Source organism: Arachis ipaensis, chromosome B4, assembly GCF_059453495.1.
Source record: "Arachis ipaensis isolate K30076 ecotype BB chromosome B4, ASM5945349v1, whole genome shotgun sequence".
NCBI classification, from domain to species: domain Eukaryota; kingdom Viridiplantae; phylum Streptophyta; class Magnoliopsida; order Fabales; family Fabaceae; genus Arachis; species Arachis ipaensis.
Genome location: NC_142439.1, coordinates 117,070,624 through 117,094,714, shown reverse-complemented (window position 1 = coordinate 117,094,714; position 24,091 = coordinate 117,070,624). Strand labels below are relative to the sequence as shown.

Here is a 24,091-nt window from a genome sequence, read left to right as displayed (position 1 = left end):
GTAGCTTCTGCTGAACCAAAGCTTTTAGTTCTTTGGTAAGCACTGGAGGTTCTTCCTCCAAAGGTTTTGTACCAAATAACTTGGCATTCAGCTTTATGAGAGCTCGTAGGTACTGAGTAACTTGCTCTTCCCTGGTGTCTTCATCCTCTTCAGAGGATGAGTGTTCATTAGAACTCATGCACTGCAGGAGTGCATGCAAGGGAACCTCTATGATCTCTTCATGAGCCTTGGCTTCCTTTAATTCTTAGATAGAAATTATTTCAGTGGGTGCTGAACCCTTAGTAGGTATGCTATTACTGGTGTTCAACGCCAGTTCTGGTGGTTCTTTGGGCGTTAAACTCCCATCATGCATCCCTTCACTGGCATTTAACGCCAGTTCCTTTACCAAGTTGGGCGTTGAACACTCAAGAGGGACCTCCTTCCTGCCATTCAACGCCAGCTCTAGTGCCATTTTAGGCGTTGAACGCCTCACTTGCATTCAACGCAGGCTCTTGGCCAGTTTGGGCATTGAACGCCCAGTGAGGTCTTCCTCATTGGCGTTCAATGCCATCCCAGTCTCTCCAGATTCGGCCTCAGCGTCTATGGTGATGGCCTTGCACTCCTCTCTTAGGTTTACTTCAGTGTTATTGGGAAAAGTGTCAGAAGAGGTCTCAAGGATTCTCCTACTCAGTTGACTAACTTGTATCTCCAAATTTCTAATGGAGGATCTTGTTTCAGTTATGAAACTATGAGTGGACTGAAAGGCTCTTCTTAGGAGTCTCCATATTCCCTTGAGAAGATGGGAATGGTGGTCTGTTACTGAACCTGTTTTAGTTCCATCCACCTTGATTATTATTGAAGCCTTGCTGAGGCTTCTGTTGATCCTTCCATGAAAGATTAGGATGATTCCTCCAAGAGGGATTGTAGGTGTTTCCATAGGGTTCTTCAATGTAATTCACCTCTTCCATTGTGGGTTGTTCAGGATCATATGTAAACCCCGTTAAATTAGTAGATCATTAGTCGATAAATTAGTTTTTAATAAGGAAGATTAGAAATGCGAATATTATATCAAATTAGGATAGAGCTCATCGAAACGAAAATTTTGACACCAATTTCGAAGAAAACAGTCCAAGATTGGACCGAACGGGCCAAACCAGTTGAACTGGGCCCAAATCAGGCCCGTGGGCCTAACCGGTTCAGCATTAAATGAGCTTAAAGCTCATCTCCTTCATTAAGAACAGCAGAAGCAGTGCTGAACGAGAAGGGAGAAAAGAAGGGACGAAACCCTTTACGGTAAATTCAAATTACCGTAACTTTCCGATCCGAGCTCTGATTGTCGAACCGTTTGCAACCATGCGTCCACCGCGTCGAGCTCTACGTTTCTACCAGGACAATTTTATAGGTAAGCCCTTAAATATTCTCAGCCACTCTTTTCCCCTAATTTATGAAATATAGGAAGGGAAGTTGAATTTCTTTAATTTCTAATGTTTTAGGATCCAATTAACTTGAGGAAAACATTCACTCTTGCTTATGTGAAGCTTGGGTAAGGTGAGGATACGATAATTCTATTTTATTTTTATTTAATTTGAGCTTTGAGTATTAAATTGGATATATATGTGTTATGAATGTGTATTAGGTTGTAAATAAATAATTGGAGCTTGAAATTGTGAATACTGGAACTTGAAAGAAGTGGATTAGTTGAGGTTTTGAGGGCTGTATTCTTTAAGAAAAATTGTCTTGGAATAATACTTGGGAATCGACTAAGGTATGGTTTAGGTTTCTTGCATTTAATATATAATGTTCTGTGAAAACTTAGGCTAGATGACCATAGGATAAGTTGGATTGCATGTGTATATTTAATACTTAGTATCTTGTTGATGAACATGGTTGGTTTGGTGCTTGTTGAGTAACTGGTGCTTTGGTGAATTATTGATTTGAGATATTTTGTGTTAAAGGGCTAGGATTTGTGAACTATGATTCTTAGTTGAATTTTGGTTGTTGGATTTGAATATTGTATGAGTATAACTGTTGATCTGAGGTAGATTTATTGTGGTGATTGTTATGATGTTGAGGAAGGGTATGTTGAATTGAAAAGAATGCAGGTTTGGACCCGAAAAGAGTGGCAAAGTCTAAATTTTAGAGGAGATGCTGCCGAAATTTTATAAAAATTAGAGATTTTGTTTAGATGATTATTTGAAAAGATTTAGATTCAAAGGTTATAGGATTTGAATTTGAGTTATTAAGAAAATGAGTATGTTTTTAAGTTTGATTTATTTAGAAAGGAATGAATTATGTTTTGAATTGGAACTATTGATGGACGGAATGGGAGGTGTGATAATGAAGGATAAGGATTGAATATGATTGATGTATGATGATGAATGAGATGCGATTGAGAATGATGTGGATGTTGATGAATTATAATTGAATTATTTATATGGCTTATTAATTTGAATGATCTGAGATACGAGATTCCCTGGATAAAGTGCCGTGGCTTGCCACCAAGTGTACCAGGTTGAAAACTCGTACTCTGTTAACCCTACGACGTAAGTGTAACCAGGCACTATATAAATTTCCGGGAATGTTACCCCCCTCCCCCCACATTGATCAATATTGATTATTTGAGATAAAGCTATACATAGACTCTTGGGGATGCACGTCGGGGGACAGTCTAAGTTCCATTCAAACTTGTCGGGTTGGCTGGATAACCGACAGATGAGCCTCATCAGCCATAGGACAGGCATGCATCATATGCATATTACTTGAATTACTTGCTTGTGCTTTAATTGGGTGTGCCTACATGTACTTGCCATGTTAAATGTGTATTTATTACCTGCAGTATTTGTAACCTTCTTCTGCTTGCCTTTATCTGTCTATTTGTCTGTGAAAATGCATGATGGAGTTGGAGGTATGGAGGAATGGCAGTATGGGACTTAGATTTAAGGTTAAGTTAAGTTAGGTTTAGATATTCTTAGAAAACCACCTTGTATGGCTCCTGTTTAATACTTTAAGCTCTATAATCTGAGTGTCGGTGTTCTAGGATTGCCTCTGGCATTCCCAAGACCTTATATATTATGTGTGTGGCACCTTTACCATACTGAGAACCTCCGTTTCTCATTCCATACTATGTTATTGTTTTTCAAATGCAGGTCGAGAGGCATCTCGTTAGGCGTCTGGACTCTTGAAGCAGAGTGGTTACTGGGTAGTTTTGCTGTACAGTGATGTATATATATATGTACTTAGTTTTCTCTCTGCATAACTTGTTCTTTTTGGATCCTCTTAGAGGTTTATGGAGAGGCAGGATTGTGTATATGAACTTTTAGGTTTTGGATATGTATGTATATATGTGTAAATATTCTCCGGCCAGTTTTGACTTCGCGGGCTGAGTTAGGAGCTTGTTATTTTGTATCTTTGGCACTCTATTCCTACTTCTATTATTTTATGTTTAATAATTATGGTTTTCTTAGCACGTAAGTTAACTCGTAACTTGAGCGTTGTGCTTTTATTTCGCGATTTTTATTTCCTTTATTCTTCAAGGCTCCTAGCATGTTATAATTCTTATGCTATTATATATATACTCATTTTATTTTAGAGGTCGTAATACCACACCACCTCTATTTTATGACTTAAGCGTAAAGCTTAGTGTGGTAGGGTGTTACATTATGGTATCAGAGCAGTTCGTTCCTATAGAGCCTGAAAGACGGACTGATTGTGCTTCTGTGCATTCTCTGTATATGTGTTTATGTGCTATTAGGATATCTAATTGGTATATATGGCATAAACGTTTGTGAGCATGCATTTGGAACTTAAAGCATTAGACTTGCGATATTGAGACTAATCAACTTAATATCACTTGTTTAGTGTGTATAAGGACCAGATGTTGACTCGTGGACGCGGTCGCGGGCGAGGTAGAGGTAGGATAGGCACCGTTACTTCTAGCCCAGTAGGGAATGATCCAGTAGACTTTATGGCTGCCCTGGGGAATATGCCTGCAGTTATGCAGGCTCAACAGGTTCCTGAGGAGCAATGGGTTGAATTTGGATCTTATCAACTGCAAGGTGAGGCTCAGTATTAGTGGCAGGGAACACGACATATCCTATAGCCTGATGGCGCTGCAATTCCTTGGGAGGTTTTCAGAACAGAGTTCTATAAGAAATGCTTTCCTAACTCAGTTAGAAATGCCAAGGAACTTGAATTGATGCAGTTAAAGTAGGGACAGATGATTGTTGCTGAGTATACTAGCAAATTTGAAGAGTTATGTCGCTTTTATCGTATCTGTCAAGGTGGGCCTGAAGATTTTGCTGAATGAAAGTGTATTAAGTATGAAGGAGGTCTTCGGAGTGATATTATGAGCTTCGTTGCCCCAGTGGAGATCAAGATATTTCCTGAATTGGTGAATAAGAGTAGGGTGGCTGAGGATTGTGTGAGGAAGGCGGCAGCAGAGAAAGGAAGTTTGAGGGTGCCTTTTTAGAGGCCTTCAGGGAGGAACTTTGCTCCAAGAGGTAGGAATTTCAAGCGTGGAGGCTTTATTCCGCAGCATACTCAAGGTCAAGGTAATTACAGAAGGCCGAATACTAATGCTAGTCAAGGAAAAAGGTTTGGAAAGCAGCTACAGCAGGATCTGAATCGTCAGAAGTGCAGAAAGTATCATCCTGGAGTTTCGTGCAGATTAGGACTTGGAGTATGCTATTCCTGTGGACAGCCTGGGCATATAGCCACTAATTGCCCGGAGAAGAAGTATGAGACTGGTAGGGTGCAGCAGCCAGGGAGAGTATACACCACTTCTACAGTAGGTGCTGAGGGATCTGAGACACTGATTAGAGGTAATTGTGAAATGGCTGGTAAAATCTTGAATGCTTTATTTGATTCAGGAGCAACTCATTCATTTATTGCAATTGAAATGGCTAATGAGTTAGGACTGGGAATGGTGGTTTTAGGTTATGATTTGGAAGTATATAATGCTACTCATGAAGCTACGATGACTAGGATAGGATGTCTACAAGTTCCCTTTCGAGTGCAATAGCGTGAATTTGTGCATGATTTGATTTCTTTGCCAATGACTGGTCTTGATCTCATTTTGGGATTGGATTGGTTATCCAAGAATCATGTTTTGCTTGATTGTTCTAAGAAGTCAGTACAGTTTATGCCGGAAGGGTCAGAAGTACCGGTTGTGGTGAATAGTTACTATTTAAACTCTATGATAGTATATTGTTCTGGAATTGAATATCAAGGTATTATGTTACTAATTGCGGGAATATCAGGTAATGATCAGAGTTTAGAGCAGATTCCGGTTGTATGTGAATTTCCAGACGTGTTTCCAGATGATATTAATGAATTTTCACCTAACCGGGAGGTTGAATTTACAATTGAGTTGGTGCCTGGAGCCGGTTCGATTTTGATTATTCTTTACAGGATGTCACCTTTAGAAATGGCTTAACTAAAAGCTCAACTAAAAGATCTGTTGGGTAAGCATTTTATCCGACCAAGTGTTTGTCCGTGGGGAGCGCTAGTGTTACTGGTAGAGAAGAAGGACGGAAGTATGCGCTTGTGTGTCAATTATCAGCAATTGTATAAGATTACTGTGAAGAATAAATATCTGCTACCTAGAATCGACGACCTAATGGATCAGTTACAGGGTGCAGGTGTGTTTTCTAAGATTGATCTGTGATCCGGGTATCATCAGATAAGGGTTAGAGATGAAGATATTCCGAAAATTACTTTCAGGACACGTTATGGTCATTATGAGTATACGGTGATGTCTTTTGGATTGACTAATGCTCCAGCAGTATTCATGGATTATATGAACAAAATTTTGCGGTCGTACCTGGACAAGTTTGTTATTGTCTTCATTGATGATATTCTTATTTACTCTAAGATTGAAGAGGAGCATGCTGATTATTTGCGAACTGTACTGCAAATTCTGAGAGATTGGAAGTTATATGCTAAGTTATCTAAATGCGAATTCTAGAAGAGTGAGGTGAAGTTTCTTGGTCACGTGGTGAGTAAGCAGGGAATAGTTGTGGATCCTGCTAAGGTGGAAGCAGTAATGAATTGGGAGCGACCAAATTCTGTGACAGAGATTAAGAGTTTCCTAGGTTTGGATGGGTGTTATTGAAAATTCATTAAGGGATTTTCACAGCTTACCTTACCTTTAATTGAGTTAACTAGGAAGGATACACCTTTTGTCTGGACTCCGGAATGCAAAGAGAGTTTTCAAGCATTGAAGCAAAAGTTGACTACTACAACCATGTTAGTATTGCCTGAACCAAGTGAACCATTTGAAGTGTACTATGATGCATCATTAAAGGGTTTAGGATGCATTCTAATGCAGCACCAGAATGTTGTAGCATACGCTTCACGGCAATTAAGGCCGCATGAGATGAACTATCTGACACATGATTTAGAACTTGCTGCGGTTGTATTTGCTTTAAAGATTTGGAGGCACTATCTCTATGACGTTAAGTTTCATGTTTTCTCAGGACCATAAGAGTTTGAAGTATCTTTTTTAGCAGAAACAGTTGAATATGCGTCAAAGGAGGTGGATGGAGCTTCTGAACGATTATGATTTTGAATTGATATATCATCCAGGAAAAGTGAACGTTATGGCGAACGCCTTGAGTCGGAAATCTTTATATGCAGCTTGGATGATGCTACGGGAAGAAGAATTACTAAGGGCATTTCAAGGTTTAAATTTGAGAATTAGAGAAGAATCTGGAATTTTGTGTTTGAGTAAGTTGCAGATTTCAAGTGAATTTAAATCAAAACTTCTGAAGGCTCATCAAGATAGTGAAGCGTTACGTAAGGTATTACCGGCAGTTGAACAGGGAAAATAGTGGAGAGTGTCAGAAGGTCAGGATGGTTTATGGAGGTTCAAGAATCGGATCGTTGTGCCAGATATCGGAGACCTGCGACAAAGAATCTTGAAGGAAGCCCAAAAGAGCGGGTTCTCAATTCATCTAGGAAGCACCAAAATGTATCAAGATCTGAAAGCAATGTTCTGGTGGCCAGGGATCACGAATGATGTGGCATTGCACGTATCTAAATGTTTAACGTGTCAGAAGGTTAAGATTGAGCATCAGAGACCATCAAAAACCCTTCAACTTTAAAGATTCCACAATGGAAATGGGAGAATATCGCAATGGATTTTGTGATAGGTTTGCCTAGAACCCGATCTGGTTGTGATGCTATTGGAGTGGTTGTGGATCGACTGACGAAATCAGCTCACTTTCTTCCCATTCGAATAAGTTGCACAATGGAAGAATTGGCTCGAATGTACATCAAAGAGATTGTCGGGTTGCATGGTGTGCCTTCTACCATTATATCTGACAGAGATCCTCGTTTCACATCAAGGTTTTGGGGAGCTTTTTAGTGTGAATTTGGGACTAAGTTAAGTTTGAGTACTGCGTATCACCCTCAGACAGATGGTCAGTCAGAGAGAACTATTCAGACCTTGGAGGATATACTAAGGGCTTGTGTTTTAGACCAACTGGCAAGCTGGGACCGGTATATCCCATTAGTGGAATTTGCTTATAATAATAGCTATCATGCAGTATCGGAATGGCTCCATATGAAGCTCTGTATGGCAGAAAATATCAATCTTCGCTATGTTGGTATGAAACTAGAGAAAGAAGTTTGTTAGGGCCTGAGATGATAGCCGAAACTACTGAGCAAATAAAGAAGATTTATAACCGAATGCTTATAGCCCAAAGCCGCCAAAAGAGCTATGATGATCAGAGGCGAAATCCTTTGGAGTTCGAAGAAGGGAAACATGTCTTTCTAAAAGTTACACTAACCACTGGAGTGGGAAGAGCTATTAAGACTAAGAAACTAAATCCCCGTTATGTTGGACCGTTTAAGATCCTGAAGAACATTGGGCCAGTGGCTTATAGAATTGCCTTACCACCGTATCTTTTGAATTTGCACAATGTGTTTCATGTGTTACAGCTTCGGAAGTATACTCCTGATGCAAGTCATGTTCTAGAACCAGAACCAATCTAAGTAAGAGAAGATCTAACACTTCCAGTAATTTCAGTGAGAATTGATGATACTATTATTAAACGATTATGCGGGAAGGAAGTATCATTGGTAAAAGTAGCTTGGAGTCGAGCTAGTTTTGAGAAACATACCTGGGAGCTCGAATCAGATATGCGAAAGGACTATCCACATCTCTTTTTAGGTAACTAGATTTAAATTTTGAGGGCAAAATTCCTTGTTAGGTGGGTAGGATGTAAACCCCTTTAAATTAGTAGATTATTAGTCAATAAATTAGTTTTTAATAAGGAAGATTAGAAATGCAAATATTATATCAAATTAGGATAGAGCTCATCGAAATGAGAATTTTGACACCAATTTCGAAGAAAACGGTCCAAGATTGGACCGAATGGGCTAAACCGGTTGAATCGGGCCCAAACTGGTTGAATCAGGCCCAAACCGGGCCCGTGGGCCCAACTGGTTCAGCATTAAATGAGCTTAAAGCTCATCTCATTCATTAAGAACAGCAAAAGCAGCGCTGAATGAGAAGGGAGAAAAGAAGGGATGAAACCCTTTACGGTAAATTCAAATTACTGTAACTTTTCGATCCGAGCTCCGATTGTCGCACCGTTTGCGACCACGTGTCCACCGGGTCGAGCTCTACATTTCTACCGAAACAATTTTATAGGTAAACCCTTAAATATTCTCAACCACTCTTTTCCTCCAATTTTCGAAATATAGGAAGGGAAGTTGAATTTCTTTAATTTCTGATGTTTTAGAATCCAATTAGCTTGAGGAAAACATTTACTCTTGCTTATGTGAAGCTTGGGTAAGGTGAAGATATGATAATTCTATTTTATTTTCATTGAATTTGAGCTTTGAGTATTAAATTGGATATATATGTGTTATGAATGTGTATTAGGTTGTGAATAAATAATTGGAGCTTGAAATTGTGAATACTGTAACTTGAAGGAAGTGAATTAGTTGAGGTTTTGAGGGCTGTGTTCTTTAAGGAAAATTGTCTTGGAATAATACTTGGGAATCGGCTAAGGTATGGTTTAGGTTTCTTGCATTTAATATATAATGTTTTGTGAAAACTTAGGCTAGATGACCATAGGATAAGTTAGATTGCATGTGTATATTTAATACTTAGTATCCTGTTGATGAACATGGTTAGTTTGGTGCTTGTTGAGTAACTGGTGCTTTGGTGAATTATTGATTTGAGATATTTTGTGTTAAAGGGCTAGGATTTGTGAACTATGATTCTTAGTTAAATTTTGGTTGTTGGATTTGAATATTGTATGAGTATAATTATTGATCTGAGGTAGATTTATTGTGGTGATTGTTATGATGATGAGGAAGGGTATGTTGAATTGAAAAGAATGCAGTTTTGGACCCGATATTTTATAAGAATTAGAGATTTTGTTTAGATGATTATTTGAAAAGATTTAGATTCAAAGGTTATAGGATTTGAATTTGAGTTATTAAGAAAATGAGTATGTTTTTAAGTTTGATTTATTTAGAAAGGAATGAATTATGTTTTGAATTGGAACTATTGATGGACGGAATGGGAGGTGTGATAATGAAGAATAAGGATTGAATATGATTGATGTATGATGATGAATGAGATGCGATTGAGAATGATGTGGATGTTGATGAATTATAATTGAATTATTTATATGGCTTATTAATTTGAATGATCTGAGATACGAGATTCCCTGGATAAAGTGTCGTGGCTTGCCACCACGTGTACCAGGTTGAAAACTCGTACTCTGTTGACCCTACGACGTAAGTGTAACTGGGCACTATATAAATTCCCGGGAATGTTACCCCCATTGATCAATATTGATTATTTGAGATAAATCTATGCATAGACTCTTGGGGATGCACGTCGGGGGACAGTCTAAGTTCAATTCAGACTTGTCGGATTGGCTGGATAACCGACAGATGAGCCTCATCAGCCATAGAACAGGCATGCATCATATGCATATTACTTGAATTACTTGCTTGTGCTTTAATTGGGTGTGCCTACATGTACTTGCCATGTTAAATGTGTATTTTTTACCTGCAGTATTTGTAACCTTCTTGTGCTTGCCTTTATCTGTCTATTTGTCTGTGAAAATACATGATAGAGTTAGAAGTATAGAGGAATGGCAGTATGGGACTTAGATTTAAGGTTAAGTTAAGTTAGGTTTAGATATTCTTAGAAAACCACCTTGTATGGCTCCTGTTTAATACTGTAAGCTCTATAATCTGAGTGTCGGCGTTCTAGGATTACCTCTGGCATTCCCAGGACCTTATATATTATGTGTGTGGCACCTTTACCATACTGAGAACCTCCGGTTCTCATTCCATACTATGTTGTTGTTTTTCATATGCAGGTCGACAGGCATCTTGTTAGGCATCTGGACTCTTGAAGCGGAGTGGTTACTGGGTAGTTTTGCTGTACAGTGATGTATATATATATGTACTTAGTTTTCTCTCCGCATAACTTGTTCTTTTTGGATCCTCTTAGAGGTTTATGGAGAGGTAGGACTGTGTATATGAACTTTTAGGATTTGGATACGTATGTATATATGTGTAAATATTCTCCGGCCAGTCTTGACTTCGCGGGCTGAGTTAGGAGCTTGTTATTTTGTATCTTTGGCACTCTATTCCTACTTCTGTTATTTTTTGTTTAATAATTATGGTTTTCTTAGCACGTAAGTTAACTCGTACCTTGAGCGTTGCGCTTTTATTTCCCGATTTTTATTTTCTCTATTCTTCAAGGCTCCTAGCATATTATAATTCTTATGCTATTATATATATACTCATTTTATTTTAGAGGTCGTAATGCCACACCACCTCTGTTTTACGACTTAAGCGTAAAGCTTAGTGTGGTAGGGTGTTACATCATAAGCTTCTTTTTCATAAGAAGCTTCTTGAGTGCTGCTAGCTACAGCTTGCATTCTAGTCAAATGCTGAGAGATCATATTGACCTGCTGGGTCAAGATCTTGTTCTGAGCCAATATGGCATTCAGAATGTCAACTTCATGAACTCCTTTCTTCTGAGGGACCCCATTGTTCACAAAGTTTCTCTCAGAGGTGTACATGAATTGGTTGTTTGCAACCATCTCAATGAGTTTTTTTGCTTCTGCAGGCATTTTCTTCAAGTGGAGTGATCCACCTGCAAATTTATCCAATGATATTTTGGACATCTCAGACAGACCATCATAGAAAATTTCTAGGATAGACCATTCTGAGAGCATGTCAGGAGGATTCACCTTCTTTTTGTTTGAACATTTGAACTTCCACTCTGATTTTGCTCATCCTTTGAGGAAGAAAGAATTTGGCCAAGAAAGCATTGATCAGCTTCTCCCAAGAGTCTAGGCTCTCTTTAGATTGAGAATCCAACCATATCCTAGTTCTGTCTCTTACAGCAAAGGGAAAAAGCATAAGTTTGTAGACCTCAAGATTCACTTCATTGGTCTTAACAGTGTCACGGATTTGCAAGAGTTCAGCTAAGAACTGATGTGAATCTTCTAGTGAAAGTTCATGGAACTTGTAATTTTGTTGCATAAGAGAGACTAACTGAGGCTTAAGCTCAAAGTTGTTAGCTCCAATGGCAGGTATAGAGATACTTCTGCCATAAAAGTCAGAGGTAGGCATGGTGAAGTGACCAAGAACCTTTCTTGCATCTCCTCCATTATTAGCATTGTCTGCCATGTCTTCAGCTTCTTGTTTGAAATTTTCTGAGTGGTTTCTTCCGGAGTGTTATACTTTAGCTTGTTGTAAACGCCTCCTTAGAGTTTTCTCAGGTTCAAGATCAGGTTCAAAGAGAAGCTCTTTATCTCTTTTCATGGTCATAAACAAGAAAACACGGATACGACAAGAAAGGAAGCTTCTATGCCAGAGGGCAGAGAACTCCTAGTGAGATGTGAGGGATAAAAGGAAGAAGAATGAATAGAAGAAGAGAGAGAAGAAGAATTCGAAAAAAATAGAAGAAGAATTCAAAAATTTAAAGTAAAAGAGAAACAAGAATTAAAATATTTTTGTTTTTATTTTATTTATTTGTTTAATTTGAAAATAAAGGTTGATTAACCAAAAAGAATTGAAAATTAATTGTTGATTTTTGAAAAAGAGGAGAGAGAATTAAAGAAGGTATTTTCAAAAAAATTAGAAGAGAGAAGAATTAGTGAGGAAGTTTTGAAAAAGAAGAAAGAGAAAACAAGTAACTAATTAAGAAAGATTTGAAAACAAGATAAGATAGAAGATTAGAAAAGATTTGAATTTAAAATTTAAAATTAGAAAAGATAAGATAGAAATTGAAAAGATTTTAAAAAGATTTGATTTTGAATTTTGAAATTAGAAAAGATAAGATAAGAATTTAAAAAGATTTTAGAAAGATTTGAAAACGATAAAATTTGAAAATTGATTTTTGAAAAAAGATTTGATTTTGAAATTGAATTTTAAAATTTGAATTTGAAATAAGATAAGATAAGATTTTTTTTTTGAATTTTAAAGAAAGATAAAAAGATAAAATAGTAATTTGAAAAAGATTTGATTTTTGAAAAGATTTGAATTTGAAATTTAAAACTAAGATAAGATAAGATAATGATTTTGAAATTAAAATTTGAAAAATTGGTTGTAATTTTCGAAAATTGAGATAAAGATAAGAACAGATATTTTGTTTTTGAATTTAATGAAAAAAGAGAAAAACAACAAAAAGACACAAGAACAAGAAGAACACAATTTTTAGATCTAAGGACACCTAGTGTGCGAAAATTGCAAAGAAAAACACAAAAAGACACCAAACTTAAAAATTTTAAAATCAAAACAAGAAGAAAAACAAGAACACGTTGAAGATTAAGAAGAATACCAAGAACAAAACTCAAAGAATTCAAAGAACACAAGAACATGCAAAAGACACCAAACTTAAAAATTTTGAAAACCAAAGACACAATTTTCGAAAATTATAAAGAAAAGGCACAAAAAGACACCAAACTTAAAGATTGACATAAGATTCCAACAAAAGACACTATTTTTTGAAAATTTTTAGAAAAGAGACTCAAGAAATTCGAAAATTCAACAAGAACACAAACAAAAGACTCAAACCAAAAACAAAGATTAAATAAAGAAAAGAAAAGATTTTTGAAAATTTTTTTAATTTTTTTCAAAAAAAAAAAGAAGAAAATAAAAGACTCAAATAAAATAAAACTAAACCTGTAAAGAAAAGGAAATTTACCTAATCTAAGCAACAAGATAATCCGTTAGTTGTCCAAACTCGAACAATCCCCGGCAACGGTGCCAAAAACTTGGTGGCACGAATTTCCACACTTCATACAACTGAACCAGCAAGTGCACTGGGTCGTCCATGTAATACTTGAGTGAGTCAGGGTCGATCCCACGAGGATTGTGGTTTGAAGCAAGATATGGTTATCTTGTAGATCTTAGTCAGGCAGATAGAAAAGTTGATTGATTGTTTAAACGCATAAAATTGGAATAAGATGGAATTACTATGTTTGATTATAACCAGTGATAAGAAGATGGTTAAGGCTTGGAGATGCTTTCTTCTTCTGGATTAATTCTAGTCTTACTGTCTTCTTCAACTTGTGAGTGATTTCTTCTATGGCAGGCTGTATGTGATTGACGTCGGTTGAGAGGTCACCAATACTCCTCCAGATCTGAACCCCATGATTAGTGCGGATCCAGTCTGATTGAAGGTGAAGCTCATGCAGTTTATTCTCTTTAGTGATCCTACTCAAAATGCCACAAACAAGGTTGAATCTTCCGGATCAGGGAATGCTGCGCCTTTGGTTCTAGCCTCTATCACAAAGACTCTAATCTCCCCATACCTCGGCTGAACTGCTGTCTCGAGATGTCCCCAACGAAACCGTGGATTAGCTGTCTAACAGATGTATGATCAAGCTAGTGGTTCATCATTGTCTGATGAAAGAATCACTCTGAACCCCTGTAGAATGAGATAACCTTGTGCCGGTTCAATGCATTCATAGTATTGAAGAACGAAGATACATATTAGAATAGAGAATCAAACACATATTGAATTAGAACAGTAGTACTTTATTAATCCATAAAACTCAGCAAGGCTCCTCCCCTCAACCTTGGAGGTTTAGAAACTCATACTGACAGAAAATACAATGATGAAATTTGAAATATGCTGGAAGAGATCCTGAAGCTATGTGATCTTCTCCCTTAAATACTAAACTAATAACTAAGGATTATATAAAAAGGGTAAAATAGTCTTTTAGTGCTAAAATCCACTTCTGGGGCCCACTTGGTGAGTGTTTGGGATAAGCTTGATTGAGATCCACGTACTAGGGGGCCTCTAGGGTGTTGAACGCTGGCTAAGGGTTCTTTCTTGGGCGTTGGACGCCGGTCTCTTCTCCTTTGGGCGTTGGACGCTAGAATAGGGCAGGAGGCTGGCGTTGAACGCCAGTTTTGGGCCTTTAATTCTGAGGCAAAGTATGGACTATTATATATTTTTGGAAAGCTCTGGATGATAGCTTTCTATAGGTATTTAGAACGCTTGATTTAAACTTCTGTAGCTCTAGAAAAACTCTTTCTAGTGTAAGGAGGTCAGATCCGCACAGCATCTGCAGTACTTTCTCTGCCTCTGAATTAGACTTTTGCTCCAGCTCCTCAATTTCAGCTAGAAAATACCTGAAATTGCATAAAAATACACAAACTCAAAGTAGAATCTAAAAGTGTGAATTTTGCACTAAAACCGATGAAAACATAATAAAACTTAAACAAAACATACTAAAAACCATATGAAAATGATGGCAAAAACCGTATAAAATATCCGCTCATTAGGTTCATAATTATCAATGATTCACAAGAGTTAGTGGTTCTTCACCTTACTCACGATCGTTTAGGATAAGACCCAGCAAGTTTCCAAAACTAATTCAATCCTAAAACACCAAAATTACATAATTTCTCAAAATAAAAAATTTCAAATTTTCAAAATTGTAAGGAGGATGGCTAAGTAAGAAATAGTAAGGTATTTACCACTTTGTTTGGTGGATTTTTTAGAGCTCGACGCGGTGGTCGCGTGGCTGCAAACGATGCGACAATCGGAGCTCCGGATTAAAAGATATAGGAAATTGAATTTAAGACTAGGATTTGGTTTCTCTTGTTCTTCACTTCCTTTGTGTTTGTGATTCCCTCTGAGTTTGAGGAAGAAGAGTTGAGCTCCACTTTTTTGTGGTGGGTCTTGGGTCCGGTCTAAACGGTTCGACCTATTGGTCCGTTTTTAGGTCAAAATATTAAAAATTAATGTCAAAATTTGTATTTTTAATATTTTGGCTGTCTGGATTAATAAATTTTAATTTCTTAATTTTTTTATTAATAATTCATTTATTAACTAATTATTCCTTAATTACGCGGGATTTACACACTGGACTCTTTTTTTATTTTTTATTTTTTGGATACAAGAAGAACATACATAGATTAATAAGGATTAATCTAATACTTGAGCTTTGATACTAAATGATAAGAAAATAGAAGAATAAACATGACAAGAATTAAAATTAAATAGAAAAGATAAATTGTAGAAATAAAAAGGATCGGTTGAAATTGAATACAAAGAGAATCACTCTACTTTCTATCCAATTTCTTGATACAACAAGAAATGGACTCCTCAACCAAACTTGTCTACATCATAGTTTGGGAATTGAATCGAAGGAACTCCTCAATTTTCTACCCAATTTCCCGTACAACAAAAGAGGGACTCACTCAACCTCATTTGTCCGCACTATGGTTTCATCACCAAACCAAAAAGTGCTTCGACACCTCTAATCACTCAATACTTGACTACAATAATTAATGAGGTATTTATAACATCTTATTAGGTTAAAACAATGAAAATCCTAAAACCCACAAACACAAAATCCAACTAATAACTAAATAAATAAAAATAAAAATACATCAAAATAAACTAATAACTTTTAAATAATATTTGATATCTTTATATCACGAATATTTGAAATATATATCATGTTTTGTATAGAGAAATCTTTGATAAATTGAGATGATTAGCTATTGTTTAGTCAATAGATATCTCTTTATTGTTAATTGTGTTTATTCATTTTTTTTTTTGTAGTTGGATAAAAATTTTAATATAAATAATATTTAAATTTTATTTGATACAAAAATAAAGATACAACTTATTAATATACAATGATCAATATTAGAGATATAAAATAAATTTTTGGTTGATTATAAAAAAATATATACACATTTTCTTATAAAAATTAAAACATGGATTTATTATCTATTATATCTTTTTTTTAATTAATTTAATTATTTTATAAATTTTTTTGTTATGTACTTTTTGTTTAATATTTAAATGAATAAAAAAATTTAAATTTAATTTAAAATTAAATATATTAATAATGTTTTTTATTAAAAGTACCTTAAATATAAATATAGAATTAAACATTTTTCATACATCACACAATTAAATATTTTTCATACATGGCGTAGGTAGATGACCGAAGCAACTCTCTTGGACTTTGACATCATTATAATTTTGGCCCCACCCGATTATGGTCACTAAACGACAAACATATCACAAGAAATCCCTCCAACGTGGTTATGCCTCGTCGCTGTTGCCTGTTGGTCTCTAACATATAATATTTAATTAAATTGAACACAAAACTAAATTTTCTGTTGGAAATTAAATTTAAAATTCAACTGCCCTATATTGTAGTATATTATATTTGAGGAGTTGGCATCGTAGAATCAAATGGGTGCAAGCATTCGGATAAAATGGTATTTAAATTCCACACACGACTAAGTCACAGTTTGATTCTTTTAGAGCACCTTCAACAACACTCCAGTTCTCATTATATTTTTTTTATATGTGGAAGAACCAATTGATAGAGAGAAGCGAACAGCAATTTTTGAAAAAAATCTTTTTAAATAAAAATTTATATTGTCTAATAATAATTTATCACCTAATAAACTATTATAAAAATGAATAATTATATAAAATCTTAATTAATTAAATAATTAAAATAATTAATTATATTAAATAATTATATTTCTATTTAATTAATCATTTATATAAAAAATAAATTTAATTTTTACACTTAATAAAATAATTTTTGATTGGATTAGTTATTTTTATTTATAAAATTTAAAATACTAAACACATTATTAAAATTAGCCGTTGTAAAACTAATTGTTACAAAATTAGTCGTTGAAAACTAACCATTATTATGTTACCGTTATTATTAATAAATTAATATTTTATTACTCTATATATACTACTTACATACACTTCTATTCTCACACTTTCTTCTACTCTTCTTCATCTTCTTTCAAGTTCACGAAATCAAAATTCTGGTGATATTATTTTTTGTTCGAAAAAATAGATCTAAACCAATTCAACTCTCTTTTTAATTATTTACAAAACTTTTCTCAAACTCCAAATACCCAACAATCTCAAACTTCAAACTCTCAAGTTCCAAATCAAAACTTCACACTACCAAATACATTTCAAAATCCAAACCACAAAATCATCCTAGTTTCAATTTTCAAACTCCTTATAATAATCAATTTTCTATATTCCAACCATAAAATCAAAATTCACAAACACCACATTTTTCATTTTCATTCATATTTAACCCCTTTATCGGAAATGTTACTCCAACATTCTTACCGTTTCCAACTCAATTCAGTGTATCAAGATATAACTTATTTAATGTTGGTGGCTCTTTTAACCCGTCCTCTCAAACTCCGATACAATCTAGTCCAAATTTGCAATATTTAGATTTTACCAAATCTCGTGGATTAGATGCTATCGACCTCAATGATGATGATATTAAAAATCGGAGGCAAGATAGTATTCAACATTGGCATTGAAAAGAGGATGAGATGTTGATTAGTGCATGGTTAAATGTTTCAACTGACCCTATAATTGGTACTGATTAAAGGAGAAAATATTTTGGAGTCGAATTCACAGCTACTGTGTAGAATTTTGCACCGACGTGACAAAAGGGGGTAGTTGCATGTAAGAAACGATGGTATAAGATCAACAAAACTGTTGCAGAATTTGCTGGTTGCTACGATCAAGCTAATCGAAACATAAGGAGTGGTTCGAACGCTGATGATATAAAGGAGTTGGCGTATAAACTTTATTTCACAAATTATGATAAAAAAAAAATCACTTTTGAGAGGCATTAGAACATGCTTCGTTTGGAGCAAAATGGAGAAGCCAACTATCTACACAGAGTGAGGCTCAAAGAAAATTACTAAGATTAGTGTAATTGGAGCATACTCATCTTCATCAAATCCAGAAATACCGTTGGCTGACGAAACCAGTGTGGACTCTTTCTTTCGCTCACAAAGATCAAAGAGCAAGAGAAAAAGTAAGAAAAAATACAAATGTCTGAAAATTTTAGTAAAAAAAATTATTAGTTGAAGATATTAAGAACGTTAGAGAAAAGGAACTAATGGATAGAAAAAAAGAAAGAGAAGAAAAGAGAGAACATAAAGCAAAGATCATAGCAATCCAGGAGAAAGAGTTACAAATGCAAGCGACAATGAAAGAACAAAAATTAATTTTAATAGTAATATATTTTAATAGTAAATTATTTTTGAATTTATAAATTTAAATAATATTATTGAAAAAAATAATAACTACATTAATTTTAATTTTTTTAATTAATTGATTAAATGAAATTATATTAAAGAATAAAGTTAATTTCTTTTAATAGAAAAGAGAGATACTTTAAATTTTTATTTACTGTTTATAACATAAAAATTAATATAAAATTGTTTTTATAACAGATGGCCAATAAATAGAAATTGAGATGGTTTTAAAAGATGAAATATTTTTCCCCAACAACCGTTCAGGTGCGGTAAACCATGCTCATCAGCTGAGTTAAAATATTTGCTTCTATTTCGATAATGTCTTCTTATTGATTGACGATTCTTTACAATATTTTGCACGACCCTTTTTATTGCTATTAAGTACTGAACATAGAAAATGGTTCATCTTCTGTCATAGTTGCTTAAAATATTTTAGGATGTTGTCAAATAAGTCGGGAATTTTTTTTTAATTTGTGATTGAAGCTAATTTGGTGTCTAGTTAGCTTTCATTTTCTTTTCTCTTTTTTGAATTTTTTTGACCTTTTACTTTTCTATGTTAGCTACATATACTTTAAGATAATCTCAATAATGAATAAATACATTTTTGAAGACTATATAAATACATGTTGGCGTAGGTTCTATATGCACAAAAGCGAATTTGAACTATTTCTACCCAGCCAAAGAATAATAAGTATTTCACAATAATGAGGAGGGCCATCTTTGTTGCATTCTTGGTTTTGTCTTATATTTTTATATTCCTTCTCGCATCACCCGTTTCTGGCCAAGCCGGTAAGACAGCCTTCCAATTCCAGCAGACGTATATTCATGTTAAGTTTTTAAAAAATGTCACGTATAATCAGCTATTAAAATCAGTATATATATATATATATATATAATGAATTTTAATAAATAATTTTAATATGTATAGTTAGTATGGTTGTAACTTTTTACCATGCAAATTCTTGTTAATTTAATTGAAGAATGCTAAGGGACCAGCAACTTTTGTGATTTGTAGTCATCAAATAGTCATTAATGATGGTTTTAATGGTGTGAGATTGGTTTGAGATTTTATCCAATGGTTTACTTTTCTTTGATGATTACATGCTGGCCAGAATTTAACAAAGTTGCTGCCCCCTAGACTTTTACAATTTAATTTCCTGATAATGGCTACAACAAAATTTAAATTTCTGATTATCATCGTCATATACGCATGTTTTCCTTTGCTTATTGCATACCTTCTGGATATGTCCTCTACAAATATTTGTAGTCATTTAATTTATTTTATGAATTAAAAAATTAAAACAAATGGACTATAAAATTATTGAATTACATATTAAATATATATGCTTTAAACATACGTAAAATATTTCTAATTATGTGTCCATCCTGCGTCACTTATCGTTTGTGACATTTCTTTTTTTTTTCTTTTTTAGCCCTAGAGGGAGCATGTGATTCATTTTGCGATAGAACGGGTAACTGTGTTGCGGAATCAGGTAAGACTCCATCGTTCGTGGGTGTATAGTTTAAATTGGATGTACCCAAACTGTAAAATATTTTATATAATTGCTTGATTATATTTATTATTTTAAATAATTATTTATACTATCAATATAAAAAATAATTATTTTTATTAATATTTATTTAATTAAATACACATATAAAATTATTTTACCTTTACAGTATATTAAAATTATATATAAGTTCATCTTCCTCTTTGTTATAGAATAAAATTCACCTTTTGCTTTTATTGATTGAAGATTAGTATCCTCTTAAAAAAATTGCTAATCTTCACTTTTAAAAGATAAAGTTCAGCAAAGGTTTAAAACTTTAATCCTTTTATATTTTTTATTTTCTTTTTCTGGAGGAAGATTATTAATAATTTGTTTACATGTATTCTTCCACCACCAGTTGACACGGAGGGAATGAACCTCACCAAGGATGATGAATTATAAATTGGATCGATCTCCACAACATCACGCACTATTGTTAACAACGGTCATTTAAACATCATTTCACATTGTACTGCTTTTCAAATTAAATTATTCAAAGTGTAGTTTGTATTATTTGTGAAATAAAACGTAGTCACTTCTTGTTGATGATTAATTAGTTGTAATGGAAGTTTAATATTGTAATGAGAAGTTGATTTTTTTTTTTCATATGTTTAATATATGTCTATGTCTTTTCTAACTAAAGAGTTATTCTAATACAATGCAATCAAAGAATGGATTTATTGATAACCAGTGTGAAACGATACAAGTAGGTATAAGTAGAGTTTATAAATGATCAGTATAATAAGTAAAAGTATCGGTATGATGAGTACTAGAGTACAAAAAATGAAAAGAAGAGATAGCGCACGGTTAGTACTCTCACCTGCATAAAGAGTGAGAAGCATGTTAACACTTTGAAGAAATGAAAAATGAAGAAGAAGCCAAAGAGAAGAGATTCAGCCAGAAAGAAAACTCAGCTCACTATTCACATGCAGCCTCTTAATGCTTTTTTGGCTATTTAGATATAAGGACCTCAATAACCAATTTCGTTATGGTTCTTCTTGCATAAGTTGTATTATCCCTTTCTTTGCCATTTCCTTTTCCACTCTTGCAAGGCTCTCACTTCCCTTTCTCACATCAATACTCCCCCATTAAAATCGACCTTGAGGTCAAGGTCGAAGTTTGGATACTGCTGCTTCATATTCTCATAAGCTTCCCAGAAAGCATCTTCTTCAGGCATACCTTGCCACTTGATGAGCACTTGTTTTACCACCTACCATGGACCTTGATCATATGGTGTCTTAGCAGCATTTGAGGTCTCATCCAACCGCAGTGGTATAGGGAGATTTGGAGCAGGTGTGTCACCTATAAATTTATTAAGTAGAGACGTAAAAAACTGGGTAGATCCTTGCTGACAGAAAAAATTGTAGTCGATATGCAATTTTTTTTTATGAGTTTGGAAAACTCAGATTTATTTTAATGATGAACAAACATTATTAAAATAATTGATTATAAAATTATTAATTATGATCTTCATGTAACATGTGTTAGTCAATAATTTGTGATGCAGGTTTACTATTGTGCCGAATATTAAATGATATGATGTAAGCCCAAAAGTGTGAATTCATTCAGCAAAAATGTTTTTGTGTGGCTGAATTATTATTCTTGTCTTTGGGCCAAAATGATCCATTACTTGTTGCAAGCCCAAGTTAAACATATTTTGCCATAAACCCCTATGATGATCCAAAAACAATTCATCAGGAAAGCAAATGTTGATATTTGCCTATGCCTTCCAACGGATCTCAATTCTAACCATGTGATGGATTTCAAATTCATTTAATTATCATTTATTGCATGGAAACTATGAGAGAGAGAGATTGACAAATTGATTTGATGGTGATTATCAATGCTACACGCTACTCCACCTAAGGGAAGTAAAAGCAACTCACTTTAATTAATTTATTCAAACACACTTGATTGCTTTTTTACTTTCTTCTCTCTCATCTCTTTCCTTCTCTTCGATTCTTACACAGCAAACAATGGAGATTTTAAGCTACCAACAAGAAGAAGAATGAGCTAGTAAAAAGACCATCACAATGATGGCAAGAAAACATAAAAAAATGTAGTGGCTAAGATCTGCAACCATGAAAAGAAAGATATGGTGATGAGATCTTGGCTCCTCCATACCAAAAAAGGAGAAGGAGATTCGGCCAGCAGGAAAGAAAATCTTGGAGGAGATGACTTGTCACCACTTTTGAGTTCACTCATCACAGAAGGTAGCTAGGGTGGCTACGTGAGGAAGAAAGCAAAAGTGGAGCAGAAGAAGTCATCATCATCATGAAGCATCAATGGCCAGAAATCCATCTTGGAGAGCAAGTCAAGGATGGAGAGCTCAGATTGATGAAGAGTTATGACCAAGGAAGGACTAGAGGTAATTGCATGTTGGGTTTTGCATGGTTATCTCTTCTCTCTCTGTGTGGCCGAACCGGTTCTGTTTCTTGGAGAAGAAGAAGTTGGCTTGGTTTTTGGTTTCAACTGTAGAGGCTTTCCTCTTCTATAAAAAGGGAGAACAGCCACGGGTTAAGACAAGGAGAAAGTTTGAGAGTGCAAGGCACAGAATTCTCAGAGCTACCTGAGCTAACAGATTTCTCTTCTCCTTCAATGTATTCTGTTTTATAATTTTTCTGTTTAATTTTGTCATGTCTTGAGTCTCATGGAAAAAGACAAACAGTGAGGTTTGTATGAAAAATCCATAGAGCGAAAAAAGGCAGAGAGTGCAAAATTAAAAGAAAAAAGCCATAGATGTCCTTTGAGTTCCTTTGTTCATCTATGTTGTGTTTCATGATTCTGTGGGAATCCCTTTGTAAGTTGGGTTAGCACTTTACAGATTGTAATCAGAAAGATTATAGTGAAATTCCATCATGTTTGTGATGGAGACTGAATGTAGGCTGCACTGCACTTAGCAGCTGAACCAGGATATATCTGGGTGTAATTTTCTCTCTTCTCTACTCCATTTTTGTTCCGACTGCACAGGAGCTAAAACCGAAAATATCTCGTGTCAAGTGACGAGACAAAAAGAAAAGTCTCGTGGTTGGGGATGAGACAAAAGAAAAAGTCTCGTGGCTAGTCATGAGATAAAAAGACAAAAAGTTTCCAAAGTTGGTTTCAAAGGTCAGCAAGTATTATCAAGCAAAAAGGGGGCTAAGATTCAACCCTCCTTCTCTTAGCCACTGATAACCATCAATTGGTATCAGAGCTTGGTCTCAAAGAGATCAAGCTTTGCAGCTTGGAGTAAAGATCCTCATGGCAGAAAATAGTGGCTCAAATTTGGTGTCCTACAATCTGACCGAAGGACAATCAAGCAACAGACTCCCTCTTTTCAATGGGAAAAACTATACCTATTGGAAGGAGAGGATGAAGATATTTGAACAAGCAGTGGATTACAAACTTTGGAAGATCATCCTAGAAGGTCCTCAATATCCAACTGTTACAAGTGCCGAAGGAGTTCTCTCTCTTAAACCTGAAGCAAGTTGGACGGATGAAGATAGAAAAAAGGTGGAGCTCAACACCAAAGCTATCAATCTGCTCAACTGTGCTATCATCTTTGAGGAGTACCGATGGGTATCACGTTGCACAGCAGCAAAGGAAATCTGGGATAAACTCCTAGTTACTCATGAAGGAACAACCATTGTGAAAAAGACCAGGATTGATATGCTAAACAGAGAGTATGAAATGTTTGCAATGAAGGAAGGAGAATCCATTGATGAGATGTTTGAACGCTTCAACACCATTATTGTTGGCTTGGATGCTATGGGAATCAAGTATCCTGAATCTGTGCTAGTGAGAAGAGTGTTGAGATATCTCACAAAAGAGTGGGAAACAAAAGCTTTAATTATCTCTGAGAGTAGTGGTCTTGATTCTATGACTTATGATGATTTGAGAGGAAATTTACTTGCTTTTGAAAACACCTACTTGAAAAAAGATTCAAAAAAGAAAGGGATAGCTTTTTCTTCTGTCACTAACCCTCTGGATGATGAATCCAATGATAACTCATCTGAAAA

The 24,091-nt window shown here is 34.9% G+C and overlaps 1 long non-coding RNA gene across 1 annotated transcript; it reads left to right on the top strand.

The window, feature by feature from the left end:
• The first annotated feature begins 19,208 nt into the window (after positions 1-19,208).
• LOC107637984 (uncharacterized) lies at positions 19,209-20,615 on the top strand. Its single transcript, XR_001619664.3, has 3 exons — positions 19,209-19,332; positions 19,977-20,036; positions 20,452-20,615. It is a non-coding gene; the product is annotated as an uncharacterized LOC107637984 (long non-coding RNA).
• Positions 20,616-24,091: the final 3,476 nt, after the last annotated feature.